At 33.0% G+C, this 21,507-nt stretch overlaps 1 pseudogene; it reads left to right on the forward strand.

Annotated features, from left to right (window-relative positions):
• Positions 1–285: 285 nt before the first annotated feature.
• On the forward strand, positions 286–2,503 carry LOC123252290 (annotated as a pseudogene).
• Positions 2,504–21,507: the final 19,004 nt, after the last annotated feature.

Raw genomic sequence — 21,507 nt, forward strand, 5'->3', positions numbered from 1 at the left:
AAGTCCAGAGCCTACTTTGGGTTTGTATTTTAGAATTCTTCCTAGGGCTTCCCTGATAGGCTGGTTGCAATATCAAACCTGTAATCTTGGGCTCCAAGTACCTGCTGCCTTAACTTCTAGAGTTTAGGAATCCATCACTTATTTCTGGAACTGAAAATAATAATCCCAACAGACTAAATCCCAAGCACATTTCTTAGGAGTACATGGTCTAGGGCAAGGACAAGATCCATCCCTGTGTACTTCATGAGATCTTCATTGTGATGCAGCAAGAAAAGAGACTGATAAATGCCTCAACCCAAGAATTATAAAGATACCACCAGTTCTAGCTATTTAGCCAATGAAAAAAAGGCCACTCCTAACTACATGGTAGGCCAACACAGAATGTTCACATAAGAATCAGGTCTACAAACTCACAGAAGCACAGCCCCATGAGTGCATACATTTTAGATCAGCCATGTGTGTGCCAAACCCTAATATCAATTCAGATTTCTAAATATTGATTTTGCTTTCAAATAAAATCAGATTGGCAGAAAACATTTATGAGATTCTAGAAAAATTAAATAACTTACGTATCCCTAAACTTGGGATTCTATTGATTTATCATCACAACTCTAAACTTACTTAAATATAGTCAAAATTCCTACAAACAGAGTATTTTTGCTAAAGCAATTCCTATGTGATTCTCTCAATGTGAAAGCATTTATGTCTATTGGTCTTCAGTTTCTGCTTAATCTCTGGATCACCTCTCTGCTGAGTGGAGGGCTTGTTTAAATTGGAAGCCAAACCATAGTTAATACTGTTTGTTGGCTCAGCTCAAGACATTAGAGACAGGATGGTCAGGTATGGCAGTTCAGCAACCATAATTTAAGTCCTTCCTTTAAAGCACTTTAATATATCTTTTAGGAAATTGAAACAACACCTGATAAAACACAGAACTCTGAAATCAAAAGAAAGCATGGAATCTCAGGAGAATGTTCCATAATGGTTCAAAAGACAAATCAGAGCCTTGAAAGAAGAATACAGATGAGAACAAATGATTTATGGCATTAGCAGCATAAAAATATAAAAAATAAGAAAGAGTTTATACTGTCAAGTCTCTGTAAGTGAATAAAAACAACCACACTATATTGGGAATACAAAAATATTAAAGTAAAGGAAAATTTGGAAGAAGAGAGATAAAAAATAATTATGTTAAAAGAACACATGTTCTCTATACAAGTGGAGTACATTGAATTCTAAAACAGAATGCTTAGAGACAATTTATAATTAGCTATGCCTATGTTATACCAGAACCATATAACAGGTCAAAAAACTTGAATGACATAATGAAAGAAATTTCATTTTCAAATGCCTCGAACTTCTGAATCCAGATAACAGAATATCAAAAGATTCCCAGATTACCTCAAAGAAATATGCTTCCACTTCCAATAGTAGTTAAATTGAACAGAATTTCTCTAAGCAAACAGGATGTTCAAATTTTAAAATAAAGAAATAAAATTCAAGTAGCACAAAATTATTTCACATCTATCCACCTAAAATCTCAGGATCAAATGGGATATTCCAAAAAAATCAAAAAAGAGCTCAAGATGTAATGCAAAATACTACAAACATATACAAAATGATATGAGCCTAATCATCAATGAAAAAAGTGGAAATCAAATTTTAAAAAAGCATTTGAAGCATGCCTGAAAAATTATGTAAGCATATTTTTTGATTTGCAAATACTTGAAAACAGTAGAAATATAAGAAAAGTAAATAAACCTAACTACAAAGGAAAACACAAGTAACCAAATAATTTACCATATATCCAACAGCTATTTAGAAAAGAAACTAGGTCTTTCTCTTTTTCTTCCATACCATCCATGACCAATCATGAAAATGGCACAGAAATGACATCTAGGTCACAGAGATAGGAGTCTCTGAAAGGCATTGACTTCTGAGAAACATGCACTTTGCCAAGAAACACAAAAAGAAGGGGCTGAAGAAGATGCAGGTCAACAACAACACCAAAGTCATTAAGGCCCAAGCAGAGGCCATCAAGGCTCTGAGCACCAAGGCCTCTAAGGCCAAGCTCCTCAGGCCCAAAATCTCCAAGGCCAATGCCCAGTATGCTGGCCACAAGATGGCCACTAAGCATCCAAGTCCAAGGATTGGCATCAAACGTCCAGGCTCCAAGATCACAAAGCCTGACTGCAAGATTGCCAGACCCACTGACTTCAATGCTGCCAAGCCCCACTGACCACGAGGTCACTAAATCTGACTCTAAGATCACCAAATCTGGCCCCAAGGCCACTAAATCTGTTACCAAGGTTGCTAAGGCTACCAAGTCTGACACCAAGGTCACCAAGTCCAACCCAAAGGAGTCAAGGCCACCAAGTCTGATTCCAAGGTTACAAAGCCCAGCTCTGCCAAGGCTGCTAAGCCTGCTGAGTCCACTGACTCTAATGGCGTCAAACCAAATGATGCTGATGCTAAAGCTTCTAGGCCAAAGCCTTCTAAATAGATGATGTGAAGAGTGAATCAAGCTCTCTTTGTCTACAAATCAGCAACTTTTAAGTTAATCAATCAAAAACTGAAGTACCCTTACTAAGCACCTTACCAGTCACTAAGTATGAGAGTTCATAAGTCACTTGCCAGAGTGGGTGACAACTCCAGAGACCATTGCCTACCCCTTGGGCAATGCTAGGCAAATTGAAAGACTGTGATTGGTTCCCGTAAAGTGGGGGAGCAACACGAAGTGACATCAAGAAAGGCCAGCTTTAAAGAGGTCAGCGTGAGGATTCAGTGATTCTCTCTGCGTTGGTGAGCCAGACAGGAGGAGAAGACTCTATTCCTGGATCCTGTGTGGTGAATGGAGTGATTCCTTCCTTGGTTTTGCACTGAGGAGACCCTCTTTGCTCATTGGCTCTTTGGTGGGACACTGCCTTCAGCATGAGTTCTGGTGAGATTCTTAGTGATCTTCACCGTGTATGCACTAAAGGTTCTCAGCATATTCTTCAGCATCTCAGTTCTTCAGATTTCGACTTCCCAATTAGGACTTTAGATTCTGATGAAATTCACTTTCAGATTCGCATTTGTGTTCTGGAGACATTAGGATTAAACTTAGGGTATTTGTAGGTAGGCAGTACTTTCTATATCTTTATCTACATTTATCCACTTTGACTCTTGGTAAATAAAGCTGCTCAAAGTCATTTTGACTTAAGCTGTAATATTTTAAAATAGGTGACTACAATATTATGTTAGAAATTTTCTATTATCATAAAAACCTAAATTTAAATTCATTCAATGCTTCAGGAGAGAAGGACTTGTTTAAACCCTAAACCAACACTTTTCCTCAGCCAGGGTAGGAGTATTCATTATTTTGTACAAATAAAGGAAATGGTGAGTCATGAGAAAAAAAATTTTTAAAAAAATAGAAAAGAAACTAGAAAGACACCTATGAAGTTAAAAAAAAGAAAGAAGAGAATGCCTATTATGAGATTTAGTTTAAAAATACACAAGAAAATCAAGAAGAAAATGGTATTTTAAAAATAAGGGAAATGATACTGAAAGTCAGCCTGAAATACACTGGAGTAGATATCATAAATCACTCTATTGATGAATTAATGTATTTTGAGAGAATAAATTATAAATTTGGATGTTGCATATTAGGGAAGGAGAGAGTTAGAAGATAAAAAGTGAATTGAGTTCATGATTAACCATCCAAGAAAAAAAGAATTTTAAAGACTCTCAGTAAAAAGAGAGGCTATAGGGGAATGGGTGAAGGGACAAAAAGAAGGATTGAAAATGGGAAAATATGTAAGATTTTAATACAAAAGAGGGTGGGGGGCCTCAAAAAAATTTCAATCACTGGAGAGATAAATTCTGTGTTAGAAGATAAGGGCATTACAATGGGGCTTATTTTCAGAAATTTGGGGGCATAGAGAAATAAAGATAATGGATAATATTCTATATGAGAAGTTGAATCAGAGTTTCTAGAAGCAATCAACATCAATACAGGTGGAAGTTTATTGAACTAGAGAGGTGATTTTTATTGTAAAAGTGGAATAAAAATATTATGGGAAAGTTAAGGGAAAGAATTGTTACAGAGGGAAATTTCTACCATGGGGCAATCTCCATTATTTCCCCAAGGAATTAGTTCTTTTATGAGTGAGGCAAAACAGAAAAAAAAGGAAAGAAGGAACAATATCTACAAAACAATAACAGAAGTTATTTGGAAGTGGGAATTAAAACTTAAAAGGCTAGAAGCTTTAATTCCATGAAGAACACAAAAATACTAAAGAACAAATAAACAGAAACACAATGAATAAAAGGGGGGATTAGAATATTTTGAAAGAGAAAAGTTTTAGTGAGAACAAGATTTTAAAAATCCTTTTTAGAAAAAGGAGCAGAAAAAAAAAACAGTCTCAGCAGAGGAAGAAAGGGAGGAACATGGTGAGTGGACCATTTAAATGAAAAGGAAAACACTGCAGAAGAATTACATAACTAAATAAAAAGAAACAAAAAGAAATCAATATTAAGTAAAACTCCAAATCTAGGGGAAAGTTAACTCAAGGCATGGGGATTGATGTTAAGGAAAAGTATATGGGAATAAAGTAAATTATACAAAAATAATGTTAGGGGAAATTTTATTAATGCAGTGGAGAGTGGTAATGAAGAAGAGAATTTAAATTCAGGACATGAAATACTGGAGACATAAATGAAAGAAAATTTAACTATGCCTAATAATTGGAAATGTGAATGGACTAAACAATTCAATAAATTGAAGGGGGATGGCATATTGTATAAGAAAATAAATCCATATACTCTTTTTACTTACAAGAAACACACCAAAGGAGAAAAAGCATTTACATAATAAAAAAGGAGGAGAAATGACACAGATTTATTCTGCATCAAGTGACTCTAAAGCAGGAATTACAATCATACTATCAGAAAAAGCAAAAACAAAATTCACAATAAAAACAAAGATAAATAAGGTAAGCATATTATACTGAAACAAACAATAGTAAACAAACCAGTATCAACATTAAACTTCTATACTTTAAATTCCATAATACTGAAATTCATCAATGAAAAATAAACCCAATTAGAAGACATAATAAAACAATAATAATAGGTGATTTTAATATTCCTTTATCAGAGCTGAATAAGTATAACAGAAAGATAAAATGTAAAATAAAGAAGTGAATTAAATGTTGGAGAAATCAGAATGAAAAGAGTTATGATATTTTTTGAATAGGACAATTACAAGAATATATAGTTCTTAACATCATGTGGAACTTTTACAAAAATTAACTATGTATCAGGGCACAAATATATAGCAAATATAAAGCAAAAATATAGTATTTATTTTAGAGAACACAAAAGATATCTCAAATGGAGACTTAGTAAGTATGTAGGTGAGAAAATAATTCAGAAAAAATACTTTTTTAATGAGGAAACAATATGGCAAAACTTTAGGGACACTAGTTATGGGGGTGGAATTTGTGTCACTAAAATTGTATGTGTGTGATAGGATATGCAAAACAAGAAAGGAGGAAAATAATGAAGTCTATTCACTGTATTTTAACATAAAAAACTAAAAAATACAAAAAGAGGTATTGAAAATAAGAGCGGAAATATATTAACTGGAATTCAAAAGACACTGAAATGAAGTCTAAAAAAAAGATTCTTTGAAAAGACTAATGAAACTATAAACCTTTAGCCAAACTGATGATAAACAAGTAAGCATGAAATCAAGGCAAAATACAACAACAACAAAAAAAAAAAAGTCACTCCAATCTCAGCAGATAAATAAACCTTGATATAAAACAATCGTTCTTAAATGATTGTCCAAGTACTTCTGGGGGTCACTGGGTTGCATTCAAAGGATCAGTAAGGACAAAACTATTTTTATAAAAATATATAGATGTTATTTGCCTACTATTGTACTCTTACTTTTTATATTATATACCTATATAAGGACAGATTTTATTCATATACTTCAACACGAACAACATATTGCAATGCATTAAAAGTAGAAGGAAATAGAAGAATACATCTATTTTTCAATTAAGTCAGACATTAAAGAGGTTTGCAAAAATTAAAATAAAATGAATCAATGTTACTTAAAATTGTTTTCTGTTTCAGGAAATGTAGTTATTGTCATTAAAGTATGCTACTGGTGTTAGGTAATGGTTTAGTATTATTTTTAAATGTTGTAAGTTTTTATAATTTGTTTTAAATTTCAAATACAATTAAAATCAATAGGTAACAACTGACATAAATAAAAGGTCTTCATAGTACTCAGTTTTTAACACTATAAAGAGAATACTAAAACCAAAACATTTGAAAACCACTGCTCTATGCTTACAATATACTAAAAAGGTAAATATGCTAACAAAGAAAATTGTTTTGATTCCTATTTACCTTTATTATTTTTTTAGAAAATAATTCACCCCAATTCTATTACTATGAAAATAAAAAAAATCATTCTACTAATCTCTTTTCAGAGAAAAATTTAACCTTAAAATGTAAATAAGAAAAGGAAAAAGCAAAGAAAGATTTCTAGACCAATATGGTTAATGAATGTCAATTAAAAATATTCAATAATATCCTTTCAAACTTACTAAAGCAATTCAAGAAACAATTTTGACCAAATTGACCAAATTTAACCAAATTTTGACCAAAAGCAACAACATCCCAAAGCATATCATTTCCCTTATAAATGCAGAAAAACCCCTGGGCAAAGTATAATACTCATATATGCAAAAAAGACATGCAAAGCATAGATAGGGAGGAATCTTTTTTGGAATTATTAAAAGTGTCTACTTAAAAACAAAGCAGACATTATATATGTAAAGAAGATACACACTAGAACAGGGGTCAGCAACCTTTTTTGCTGTGAGAGCCATAAACGCCACATTTTTTAAAATGTAATTTCGTGAGAGCCATACAGTGCTCACAGTGCGCGCTCCTGTAATAGCGCCTGAAAAAAATTTACTTCATGGCTCCTGCAGAAAGAGCCATATCTGGCCCTCAAAAGAACCAGATATGGCTCGAGAGCCATACGTTGCCGACCCCTGCACTAGAACATTTCCCAATAAATACAAAAGTAAAATAAAGGATATGTACTCACCTCACTGTTATTTGATATAATTCTATAAATGTTATCAATAACAATAATACAAGAGAATTCAAACAAATTCATATAAGAAGAAGAAATTAAAGGTTTGAAATTGGGAAAAATAAAAATTATCCTTATCTGAGATAATATGATGAGTTTATGCAGAAATTCTTAGGGAATCAGCAAATGTACTCATTGAAAAAATCAATAGATTCAGCAAATTTGCATGCTACAAAATAAACCTTGAAAAATCAATTTCATAATGAAATAAAATAATGAAGTGATAATCAGATCTAGCAAAGCACTCTCAATATCCATTGTAGATTCAATTGCTAAGTACTTCTTAAAATAATAATAATTGTAATGAAGGACTTAAATAGCTGAAGGAATATTTACTATATTGACATCTTGAGCCATTCTAATATAGTAAAAATGATAATGTGAGTAATATTAATTTGGCATTTTAATATATAGCTAAACTACCAAAAGAACTTAATGAAAGAACAAAATTCATTTGGATAAACACAAGATGCAGAATATCAATTCATGTACCAGTTCAATCATTAATAAACTTTTATTAATTAAGGTATGAGTGAAAGGGAAGCAACATTTCCAGATCTCACATATTATAGAGCAGTAGCCATTGAAAGCATTTGGTATTGTTTTTAATATTGAGGTATATCAATGGAACAAATTAGAGAATTAGAAATAATGGAACTCAAGAATCCACTCTTTGCTAAAGCTGAAAACATAAATGATTTAGGAAAGAATTTCCTATTTGATAAAATTGCTGAAAAATTGGAAAGAAGTATGGCAGAAATTGGACTTAATATATTATACCTTAAAATAAATTTAAAATGGATATTATAAGCTGACTGTTAAAGATCAGGCCATAAAAAAGCTGAAAGGAAGATGATCACAATGTGCCTTTCACAAATACAGTTATATTCCTAATTAAACACAGTGGCAATTACAAAAGAAAAAATACATTATTTTGCCTTTATGAAACTGATATATTTGCATGGGAAAATATACTCGGGATAAGAAGTGGAGTCAAAAGGGGGAAAATATCTTTGTTTCCAAATTCTCAGATTCATAGACAACAAATGGAAATGTCTAAGATCAAAATTTATTCCTTAATAGAGAAGTGATCAAATGATCTAAGTAGGTCAAAAGAAAACTCACAAATATTAACTAACATATGAAAGAATGCTACAAATAATACTAATTAGAGAAATATACATCCAAATAACCCTGAGATTTTACCATATATCCAGTAAGTGGTCAAAGATGACCAAATATAGGAAGTCAATGTTTGAAAGTTCATGAAAATATAAACATACTAATATATTATTGGAAGAACTATGTATTAGTTTTATAAATCATCTTAGACAGCAATTTTGAATTACACTTATAAAGTAGCTAAAATGTCCATAACTTTTGGCCCTGAGATTCCACTGCTAGCCATAGATCTCAAAGAGGTAGTATTGATGAAGAGGAATTCCCCATTTACACCAAAATATTTTTAACATTTTTTTCAGCAACATCCATTGATTGAGGAAATGTTAGGCAAATATGCATACACAATACAATGGAATATTGCTTTCTTATAAGAAATCATGAACATCCTGAATACAGAGGAGATGTTTATAAACTAATTCAAAATGCAATAATTGAAAAAATCAATATCTCAAAAATGATAACAATACAAATGGAAAGACAACACCACAAAACAATTGAAACTAAATGTTCCATTATTACAAAGAACAAATTTGGCCTAATAAAGAGATGTGATGAGGTATGACCTTCCATTATTTGCAAAGGTGATGAGATTCATAAGTGTGGAGCATAAAGCTTGTCATATTTTTTTAGAATATACTTATCAGTTTTGCTGATTATTTTATCTTCTTTCTAATTATTTTTCTTCAAAATTATTCATTATATGAGTGATTCAGGGGAAATTACAAAGGCTATTTCATATACATGTACCCATATTCAGCTCCATCCATAAAATATAAACCCTTTGAACGCAGGAGTTATTTCATTTTTCTTTTCTATATTACCAGTATTGGATACATTCTAGGCAGTTAGTAAATGCTTGTTACCTATCTGATTTAGCACTTCTTACATACCAGACACTAATGTCAGGCATGGAGCTTACAAAGACTTTAAAAAATGTCTGCCCTGACCTTCCATATGAGGAGGAGAAAAAGAAGGGAGGAGTCATAATAGAAAAAAGGCAGAGAAGGGAGTGGGAGCAGATACAGAAGAATTATAATGTCATGAAAGTTACAAGAAGGGTGAATTTAAGTAACAAAGAGGTAAACGGTGTACATATTCCAGAAAAGTCAAAGATGGTGAGGATTGAAACAACACTACAATATTTGGCAGTTAATATGCTATTGAAGAAACTTGAGATAACAGGTTCACCTGGGTTTGAAGATAAAACTGCTTTTCTAGCTATTTGGAAAAGCAAAGGAGTAATGAGACAATGTTTTCTTGAAAGGTCATATTTTTGAAGAAGAAAGGAAAGAAAGAATAGCAAACATTTATATATTTTTTATCAGGATAATACATATTATTGTTATATTTATATATATTTTAATACATACTTTATATATATTCTTATCACACCATAAAGTTAAAAAACATATTTTATTTTAATAAGACTGTCCATAGATCTTTCAAAATTTTTAGTGAATTTAATTTCAAAATGAAGGAATTTTAACTTTTGCCATAGAATGTATAGATGGTCATAGATTTAGGATTAAGACTTTTGTAAGAACCAGAGAAAATTTCCAGGCAAGATGGAGAATCATTTCTTTAAAAAGTTGGTTATAATTATCTTGTAATATACATATTATATGTTAGGTACTATACATGTGAAAATGTTTACATGCCTGTATATACAAACATACACAAACATATGTATTTTAAATAAAACCTGGGTTGTTGAATCATATCTACAAGACATTAGAATTTCATTTGTCCTTGAAAACAGACTTTGTGTTTCTTTGAATACTCAGAATTTAGGAGAGGACCTAGCACATGACAAGCATTTAATAAATGTTGATTGACTAACTGACTTAGCATTTGGGATAAAACCCATACGATTTTTTTGAACAATTTCTTCATTTATATATCTCTGTGATTGAGCTTGAGGTCACAGTTGAATACTTTGGAAGAATTGTTGTTTCATTCTTTTCGGGATAACATGGTCTGGCAAATGTCACTTAGCAATTCTGTTACATGTAGATTGTTCTGATTAATAAAAAGGAGGAGGAGGAGGGGAAGAGAAAATGTAGCTCCCTTATAGGATTAGATTTAAATGTAGCTAGCAATTAAATAGCTGCTGGAAATATACCATAACTCAATAAAATAGCACTGGGAATCATCACCTATTTCCATGTTGATTGCAACTATTTTTTAACCTTTTTTCCCCTTCTTAAAATGGAGAAAAATTTATAGAGGTCTACTAAAATTCAGTGTAAATTTTGCTGAAGATGAACAACAGAAGGCTGAGTCAATGAAGTTCAAAGCATAGTTTTCTGGAAAAGGCTAAAGGTTAAGGTGCAGAGGGTTGGTGGGGAGAGGGCTTTAAGAATAAAATTACCAAAAAAAAGTCTTGAAATCAAACAGTCTCTACAAAGCCCTTAAAATGTTAAGGAATACGCTGAAAGCAAGCAGAAATCTATGGCATTAAGAAAAAAATATCCTCATATGCCCCTAGTGAATAACTTTATCATGGCAAAACCATTTGATAAGAATAAATCTGTAGATAAATATATTGCCTTTTCTTTCATCTGAGTTTACCTTGTGATCATATTATGAATTAGAAATACTTCTGTTAAATGATTATGTCAGTTATTCAGTTTCTTAATTCCATTGCTTCACAGGAATACATTAAAGAGCCCAACATGTTTGGAATCTGGTTTTACATAGTGAAAACTAAAGAAGACTAATGTTATTGCTAGTCAAAATACAAAACCAAAGCTAGGACCTTTTAAGTACAAAAAGGCATATGTATAAATAAAGGCTAGTACAGATAGAAAACCTTGAATTTGTCTCATTTACCTTTTATTCTGACTCAAGTTTTTACATGGCAAGTCAGAGAAGCACTTAGGAAATTCTAATCCTGAATCAGAGAGAGTCCTAAGACAGGGACAAAGGATTGATTTTTAGTTTCTAGATACAAGGTGAAGGAAAAGAGACTTAGTATTAACCTGGGAGAAAGATGCCTAACTTTTGTTACTTGAGTATGATCTAGGTATAACTAAAAAGCTGATATTCTGCCCTTATCAGAAATTTGTAGTCAGAACATCCTAGCCAATTGGAGCTGAGTTGATGGGCAGAAAACTTTGAAATAATGAAGCCTAGAAACAGGAAGAAATTAAGGAAATTATTATGCATTCACTATTTACCTGTGGAGTTCATGGGAATGAGTATCTAGCTCTGTTACTTCTAAACTCCCTTCTCCCTTATCCCACAATTCCCCACTGTAAGACTGTCTATAAGATATCGATTCACTTAAAAGGAGTCATGAGTCCATGAAGTATTAAGTTGACTCTTTCTCCTTCCCTTTTCCTGATTCTTTAAGCTCTCATTAAATCTATGAGCTTTTAAATTTCTTTATGTTCCTTCTTCCCCCCCCCCCCCACTTTCATTTATCCTCCAGTTTAATCTCTTAAAAAAAAAAAAAAAAAACAACTACAGGGGGTAGCTAGGTGATTCAGTGGACTGAAAGCCAGGTCTACCAGTTGGAGGACCTGAATTCAAATTGGGTCTCAGGTACTTCCCACCTATCTGATGGTGGGTAAATCACTTACCTAACCTTCCTCTGCTTTGTAACCAAAACTCAGTATTAATTCTAAAATGAAAGATAAGGTTGTTTTTTTTTAACTATATGAATATGAATAAGTTTATTTCATTACTTGCAATTTTCTTGATAATTGTAATTTTTCTTTTTGAGTTTCTATTATTATAGATATTTGAGTTAAATATTCTAGTCATCTGGCTTTGGCTTTTTGTTTTTGTTGAAATGTCTCAAAGTCTATCTTCTTTCAGTGATAATCAGGCTCAGTTTTTCAAATATGTAATTTTAGATCTCAGCTTAGGCTTTTTTTTCCCTCTTTATCTTCTCCCATTATTTTCTTCTGATTTCTCATGGATACAGAACACTGTGAGCCACACTGAAAAGTTTTGATTAGTTTTATTGTATTATTTACTACAATGTGGTATTCAGGGTTTCTCATGTTATGTTTTTTTTGCAAATCTCTTATCCTTAGGTTATCACTATACATCCTGTCTTCAAGTTTAGTTGCTATGTTTGTGTAGAATCAGTGTCTTCTTTTAATGTTGTTGCCTTCTGATTCTCTTTTGCCCAACTTTCTTCTGTTTCATGTTTATATGCATGTATGTTGTAAATCCCTTATTTGAATTATCTGAACATCTTCAGAGAGATTCTCCATCACAAATTCAACTTTTTTCTAACTTATAGTTTTCATTCTGTCCTGGAAATTTTAATTTCTGGTCTAATTTTATTCTTAATAGCTTTTTAAAAAATTATATGTCTTTTGAACCATGGAGTTTCTTTTTTTTTAATTCATAATCTCTGGATTCTCTTTTTCTTTCATTGGAAAATTTTGCTTTATTAACTTTTTATTTACTTGTTCAGCAAAGAAATGCATCTTTCTGCATTTCAATTTATTTTTGCTTCTATCTTTATGAATCTCTCTGTTGTTGCAAGCTAGATTTTTACTTAGGTTTCCACTCTTTATCATTACATCTTTCACTATTTCTCTTAAATTCCCTGTCATTTGGCTCTGATTTCCCTGAGCACTCTGACTGCTCCTTCTTTGACTGCAAAAATGACCCAAGAGACTGGTCTTCCTTAGCTTTCTCACCTGAGTTCTTGCCCAGAGAAAATATTCCTGGGAAAACGCTAATCCTAGACAGATTCCTAGAGTTCTCTCCCTCTAACCCAGAAGACTTTACTTCTATCCAGTGCTGCCATGATGGAGTGCTGAACATGCTGTCTACATGGAGACTAGGTGTATTTTCTTTTCCCCGTTAATGTAGATGACCAGAATTAGTATTTCCCACATCTCTGATTAAAAGAAAATGAATGACTGCTGTGGAGAACACAAGCAGAGATCCCAGAACTGAACACTGAAACAGAAGTTAGTATAGTTCCTTTCCTCTACCTGCACATAGTTCGTGGAGAAGGAAGGAATGTAGAATTCTGGACGAGAGATCTAAGCATTTAAGGTGCCCAACATTGTTTTATGTGGTCTTTTTTTTTTTTTTTTTTTTTTTTTTTTTGCTTCTTACAATAGTTCTTTCTAACTCTTTATCTTGACAATTAATATTTAGTAACTCTATAAATTTACTGTATGTCTGCACATGATTCCTTTTTCCTAAAGATTTGTCTCTATTGGAGAATTCTGTAGAATAACAAACCCTTTGGCCTTTTCTCTAATTATGTGATCTCTAGCCTTTTGGGGGTTTAAGTAAACAAATTCTTCTGACTGTTGATAGTGACAGATTTAGTGAAATTATTTTGTAATATGAAATGTAACAAAAGAAATAAGTTCTTTTTTTCTTATGAGAAAAGTTTAAAGTCCATCCTTGATTTTGTTCTGTGTTTTTATAAAAGTCTTGTGAAATTCAAGTTCTGGCAAGGCCTACTAAGATGGATAGCTTAAAGTACAGAACTGGGGACCAACTAAATCTCTTGTCTCAGGACCAATCCAATTTAATTAAGGGAGGTTCATCATCAGACGGCTGAACATAAGGTGATTTTTTTATTACAATAATTCACAAGGACAACTTGTTAAGATGAAGAGGGGTTTTACAGTGCAAGAAACCTCACAGTAATTAAATCATGAAGTATGAGAAGTATGAGAAAAGATGCATGTGCCAAATTAATTCAAAAGCAATGGTTTGGGCAGCAAACAAAATGTAACTGATGGCATAAATAAACATTTGCCTTTACTTGATTTTATAATTTTGCAAATTATATATGACCATGATTTTAAATAATATTTTTTCATGAAACAGTTTACTAAATTTCCCTTCCCTGTTGCTGTTTATAAGTATTATTTCCAAACTTTTCTTAATATTGATTTTCCACATGAAACATTTTGGGTTAAAAGCTGAATGATGCCTGTCAAGAGTTGGACGTAACTATATTGAGAGCAGTAAGGAATCAGGAATGATTCCTCTGACCTTTCCAATCCTTTAAGGCTTTTTTTAAATAGCTCACCAGGTCAGACATTTGCTATCCAGGAAAAGAAAATGTTGTTGATAACACTACTTAAACATAATACTTGGCACCATACCAAAGCTCTTACTTTACTTCAGCTCTAAGCCTGCAGGGGTATGAATAGAAATTAAGCAAAATCTGAAAATAAAGAATCTCAAATTTTCCCCAACTCTATTTTGAAATTCATTCTGTTGTTCTTCATTTTCTCCTCATGGTTTCTTCTAGTTCTTTTTCAACTAACTCCCTCAGGATTTGACCCTTCAGAGACAACTCCAGAACATTTTGCTCAGTGATTTGCCTCTTCGGGTAAAGGCATGCCATATGGTTTGGCTGTGCTTGAAATAATGTTGTGCGATACGCGGCTAATATCAGGAAGATGTTTTTTCACTCAGAGACTCACTCTTGTGTCATCTGCTACTGAGGAATGTGTGTTTATCTAAATGCTCCCCTGCTGGGCTCCCAAATGACCCAAAGATCACCTGATCTCTTTTGTTTCTAATAGTTTCTAATAGTTTATGCAGTTCACCAATTTCATATTTATTCATCATGGGCACCAGACATTTGTTTTGACTACAGGCTTCTTGGCAGTGAAAGATAATTTTCAGTACTTTAGACAGCACCCTCTTTATATGAAGCATCAATTTTTTTTCTAGGTTGCTTACACATTGCCAGATTGCCAGGCCTCTTCTTTTCTGCTTGATCTATAGCCTTTAATTACCCAAATCTATTCCATGGAGGTCAATCGAATCTTTCAAAATACAAAATCAATTATTTTAAATCTCCTTCATTCCCATGATCTTCATCTCATACTTCCTTGGATTCATATTCTTCCATAACTTCCTCTTTTAAGTGGACTTAGTCTCCTCTATGACAAACAAGTGACAGTAACAGATTTGCTTACAAGATACCATTTAAAAAGAAAAGTCTATCTACCCCAGAGAGGAATGGCTTTCATTTAGATATTTCCTGTTTCCTAGAGAATTTCTGGGTAGAACAAGGTTATATGTAATATCACGTCAGATTCAATTAGAAGTCGCATAATCTCAATTGACTTCCAGCTCAAGATTTAAAAAGGGAGATCATGAAGCAAAAGAATAATGAACTACACAGAGAGGGGAGGCCAGGTGCTGATCATCTCTGGAAACTTTTAATCTCTCATATCAAGAAATGGAAGATTACTGAACTTAATGAGTTAGCTGTAAGAAGTGGTTCAAAGCTAAATTTCTGACCCAAGAAGAGGGTTGGTTAGTTTTTGTAGCTAAGATAATTGAATAAAAGCAAAGAATGGGAGAGAGTTAGCCAACTATTTCTGTAGTAGAAATAGCATATCTGATTCTAACAAGGTTATTGGAAGTTTGGGGTTAAATTCCTCAAAACAATAGTAAGCAGAAAAACACTTATCATAGGAAAGTGACACTCAATCTAATGTTTATCAATTTGACTTATTAGAAAATGTTTTCTTTGCCCAAGAACAAAAGGGCAATTATCCATACTTTAATGAAGATTTTTTTGAAGAATTGTTATAGTTCACACTTATAGAAAGTTTCTAAAATTACAAAATGTTTTCTTTTTTTAAAAAAACTCATGAATTTTAAGAGAGTAGCAATTATTTCCATTTTACAGATGAGGGGCTAGAGCAGGGGTCGGCAACATATGGCTCTCGAGCCATATCTGGCTCTACCTCCCGGCCCCCCCTCACCCTCCCCAGTCTGGGCAGAGCCCCAGGATGTGCCCCAGGGGGCTCTTCAGCCCTCGCCCCATATTCCAGCGCCTTCCACCTCCATCCTCCTCCTTCCGCAGGCGTTTATGGCTCTCACCACCAAAAAGGTTGCTGAAGGTTGGGCTAGAGGCTCAGAAAGGCTATGAGTTAGCTAACTCATATAGCTAGTAAGTGGAAGAACTTTCACTTATTTCAGATCAATTCTATTCCCTTTAAAAATATTTTTATTGGGGGTAAGTTGGGTGGCTCACTGGACTGAAAGTCAGGCCTAGAGATGGGAGGTCCTAGGTTCAAATCTGAACTCAGACACTTCCTAGCTGTGTGACTCTGGGCAAGTTACTTGACCTCCAGTCTTCTGCCTTAGAACCAATACATAGTATTGATTCTAAGATGGAAGGTAAGGGTTAAAAAATATTTTTTTGCAGATGCAGAGCGAAAGGAGCAGAGCCAGAAGAACATTGTACACAAAGACTGATATACTGTGGTAAAATTGAATGTAATGGACCTCTGTACCAGCAGCAATACAATGACCCAGGACAATTTAGAGGGATTTATGGTAAAGAACGCTGCCCACATTCAGAGGAAGAACTGCAGGAGAGGAAACATATAAGAAAAACAACTGCTTGAATGCATGGGTCGGGGTGGACATGATTGAGGGTGTGGACTCGAAACTACCACACCAATGCAACTACCAACAATTTGGAAATAGGTCTTGATCAAGGACACATGATAAAACCAGTGGAAATGTGCGTCGGCCATGGGTGAGGGGAGTGCGGGGGGTGAAGGGGAAAGTAGGAGCATGAATCATGTAACCATGTTAAAAATGAATATTAATAAATGTTTAAAAAAATTTTTTGTTGATTTTTTTAAACATCACATACCTAACCAATGCCACTCTCACCATGCATATAACTTCTTAGGAAAAAAACTATATAGTGCTCTTCTCTACAGATGATTCCTGAAGCCAAATTTGGGGATCTAATCTATAAATTAACTTTTTATAAACTTCAAATGAACAAAATTAATAGGAAAAATTTATTCTAATAATTACTTGTCAGTAACTTACTTAGTGGAGTCTTATGTTCTAGTGGTTATAACTTCCCAAGCCAGAGTCCATTAGATATTAGCCAGAATTATTATACCTTTTTATTATGGAAACTGAAATGTATGCATTGACTGTAACACTAAGATACAGGACCATATTTGGGGTAAAAAAAAGAGAGAGAAAAGAAAATTTTGCAGAAAAAAGGTAAAAAGCAAAATTTTAAATCATAATGATGTACCTCTAACTCTTAAAGGATTTTGGAATATGTTTGATTCCATAAACTTATTCAACACTAGCCATAATATCTTAAATGCCTTCTCAAAGTGACTACTGCAGAACAGAAAATATTCAAGCAGGAGAGGAAATAAATCTAAAATTATTATTTTCATGATGGCCTTAGACCAGTTTTTCAATCCTATATGTTTCTTCATTTAACTCTTTGTTCCTCTAAGGAAAAGATCTATTTAGAACTTTTGAGGTCGGCCTGTGAATGCTATGATTACAAGGAGTCTTTGATTATTGTTTAAATTATGTAAATGAACTTGAAGGAATCAAGACTGGAATATCACAAAATGAAATGAAAGGAATTTTGCTGAAAAGAAATTAAGAAAATTTCTTTTCAGTTCCTATTCTTATGAAAAATTTTCATTTTTAAGTTCATTGAAGTTATTCTAAAGGAAAAGTCTAGCCTGGAAGGTGAGGGCATACTGGGCTATGGTAGAAATATTGGTCTCATGCAATGATCAAAATAGCCATTTTATACTCAGAAAAGTAAATATGAAAATGACAGATATTAATGTCCTTCCTCTTCAGATATAAAGGAGGAAAGGACAAAGGGATTTTCACTAGTCCAAGTGAGCACTACTGAAACAACTGAAAAAAATCAAACTTTCACAAAGCAAGCTTGAACCTATCTTATACCACATACCACAATAGATTCCTGGTAAAAGTGACTGAAATATATTAAAATTCATATAATAAAAATAGTACAGAAGCATATTACAACTGGTTAACTTTAATTAATTCTGATAATTTAGATTTTAAGAGAGTGACTAAAATGACTCATCTCTTAAATGCATAGATATCCAAATAGACTCCAAAGAAGTCAGTGACAAAATTATAGCCAACATATGCCAAAATATTTATGTACTTTTGTGATATCAAAAAACTAGAAACAAAGTAAATATCAATCAAATAGAAAATTATTAAAGTGTGGTATGTAAACATATATGTGTGGTATGTAAAAATAATAGAATATTACTGTTGCAGAAAAAGAAAAGATTGAAGACAAGCATAGAAGAAACATTACAAATTACTGACCAATATGGCAGCAAAGGAAAGTGATAAATGTTAGGGGGGATGTGACGAAATTGGGACCCTAATACACTGTTGGTGGAGTTGTGAATTGGTCCAACCATTCTGGAGGGCAATTTTGAATCATGCATAAAGGGCTTTAAAAGAATGCCTATCCTTTGACCCAGTCATATCACTGCTGGAGTTGTACCCTAGAGAGACAATAAGGAAAAATACTTGCACAAAAAAAGGTGTCCATCAATTGGGGAATGACTGAACAAATTGTGTTATCTGATGGTGATGGAATACTATTGTGCAGAAGGGAATAATGAACTGGAGGAATTCCATGTGAACTGGAATGACCTCCAAGAACTGATGCAGAGTAAAAGGAGCAGAACCAGGAAAACATTGTACACAGAGACAGATACACTGTGGCACAATTGATTGTAATAAACTTTTCTACTAGCAGCAATGCAGTGATCCAGGACAATACAACTTAGGAGAAAGAATGTTCTCCACATCCAGAGAAAGAACTGTGGGAGTAGAAATGAAGAAGAAAAAGTTATGATCAATCACATGGTTCGATGGGGATATGATTAAGGTTTTGATGTTAAAAGATCACTCTACTGCAAATATGAATATCATGGAAATAGGTTTTATACAATGATACATGTATAACCCAATGGAATTGCTTGTCAGCTCCAGGGGAGGGAAGGAAAGAGGGGTCGGAAAAATCATGAATCATGTAACCATGGAAAAATATTCCAAATAAATTTTAAAGAAGAAAAAATCAATATGAATTGAATCAAAGTAAAGTAACAACACACACGATGACTTTGAGAGAAAAAAATAATGTACAAAATGACTATAATCATCTAAATAATAATGACCACATTAAAATAATTGAAATTGGATGCCATAAAATAATAATGACCAAACTTCATATATATCATGCTGCTATAATCTTGTTTAAGCCCTTATTACCTCTCATCTAGACTATTTACATCTTTTCTTACCTAATTGATCTTTCTATCTTAAGTCACCCCCCCCCCAATCCAATCTATCTTTTATATAGCCATCAAAGTGATTTTCCTAAACTGGAAATGTGATGATATCATTCCCTACTCAATAAGCTGGAAGGTATTTATTAATTAGAATTAGAATTCTAGAAGCTAATAGGAATTACTCTGTCCAGTATTTAAAAGCTTTCCTACCTTTCCAATCAACTAGGACAAGCTTGGGGAGATAGTGGAAGATAGAGCAGCCTAGCATACTAGGGTCCATGGGATCACAAAGAATTAGACATGACTGAATGACTGAAGAACAGCAACAACAAAAACAAGTGACAAACTTTTTGAACCAAGAAAAATTATCTCTGAACTACATAAACATATAATGGCTATCTAAATTGATTTCATAACATATTTCTAGACCTAGAATCAGGAAGATCTGGATTCCAATTTTACCTCTGATTTTTAATTAACTGTATGGTCATGAACAAATTATTAAGCTTCTCTGAGTCTTCATTTCCTCATTTGTAAAATGGAGATAAGATGATCTATAATTTGTGACAAGTCAAGTGATATATATATATATATACATATATAAACACCTTTATAAATAACATATGTAACACATATATACCCATTTTTAAATATTAATTTACTCCCCTTTAAAAATTTTGGTCTATTTCTCAACTTAAGTACTCTAATCTCCCCTGTTCTCCACAAATCTTCCAAAGATCACTGAGTGAACTCATCAAATCTATTACTTCTTTCAGTACCTGAGGGTGAGATTTATTTAGCCCTACTGACCAGAATTTTCAAGTGCAATTAGATAATCTCTTACTTGTCTTCTCAACAGTCTTAATGACAATAACTGGCATTAATATGCTACTTTAAAATTTGTAGACTTAGAACCTTTTTTGGGTAAGACTCTCTATGAGTTGTCACCCATAAAGGGTCAATGAAGATCGGAATGGGAAATGTATGTTATAAAACCTAAAGCTATCAATAAAATTTATTTTTAAAAAGAGAGATAACATAAGAGGTAATAAGGGCTTTAACAAGATTATGGGGAGATTCTACCTACACATTTGTAACTACTAATAATGAACTTTAAATTGTCATTTATTATTATCCTACATGTTTCAACCCAAAGATTCCACTGGCAGGCATTTAGCCCAGAGATATCAAGGACAGAAAGATTTATTATATAACCAAAATATTTAAAGCACCACTTTTTTGAGTTACAAAGAATTATAAACACAGTAGTTGCCCATTGATTGTGGAATATTTAAATAATTATAGTACATGGATGTAATTGATTATTAATGTACTACTAGAAATAATGATCATGAAAAAATACAGAGAAGCATGGGAAGATTCATATAACCTAATGTAAATAATCAGAACCAAGAAAATAACACTTGTATTAACTACAACAGATGAAAAGAACAACATTGATGGAAATGACAAAAATTGAAATTGTTGAGTAATTTTCAGTTGATTATGTTTAACTCCCAAAAGTTGTATTAGAATTTATCTAATTACTTTCTTTAGAGATGTAGGTGAGTATGGATATGGAAGAGTAAATATGCTATCAGACTAGAATATATTGGTTGGTTTTACTGTATTGATTTTTTATTTCACTTTTGTAATTATTATAGATGTTATAAATAAAGGGTCCAAGGGAGATGTATAGATGTACAATGATGTTGAGTTATCTATCTGTACTCTCCTCAGCTGCATGTTGATGGAGAAATACCTACTCTGATCACCCTTGACTGTTGCTGTAAGTTATCCCTTTTTCTCTAACAGCTGCCCAGTAAGGACCTTCGAGAGGTTAGATAGATGGGTAACCTTTCCAGGTCCAACCTGGGTTTGGATAGATTAATATAGGGCTACTGATTTGCTTTGGATAATGTTCAGGATCTGACTGAGTTTGACTCTCTTCCCAAGGGCCGTGATAGATAGACCACTCAGGAAGGTATTTGTTGTTGAACACTCTTTATCTATAAACAGGGAAAGGATAACAAGGTCAAGGATTGGGATTGAGGATTGGAAACCCTATTGATCTAT

Source organism: Gracilinanus agilis, chromosome 6 (genome assembly GCF_016433145.1).
Source record: "Gracilinanus agilis isolate LMUSP501 chromosome 6, AgileGrace, whole genome shotgun sequence".
NCBI classification, from domain to species: Eukaryota; Metazoa; Chordata; class Mammalia; order Didelphimorphia; family Didelphidae; genus Gracilinanus; species Gracilinanus agilis.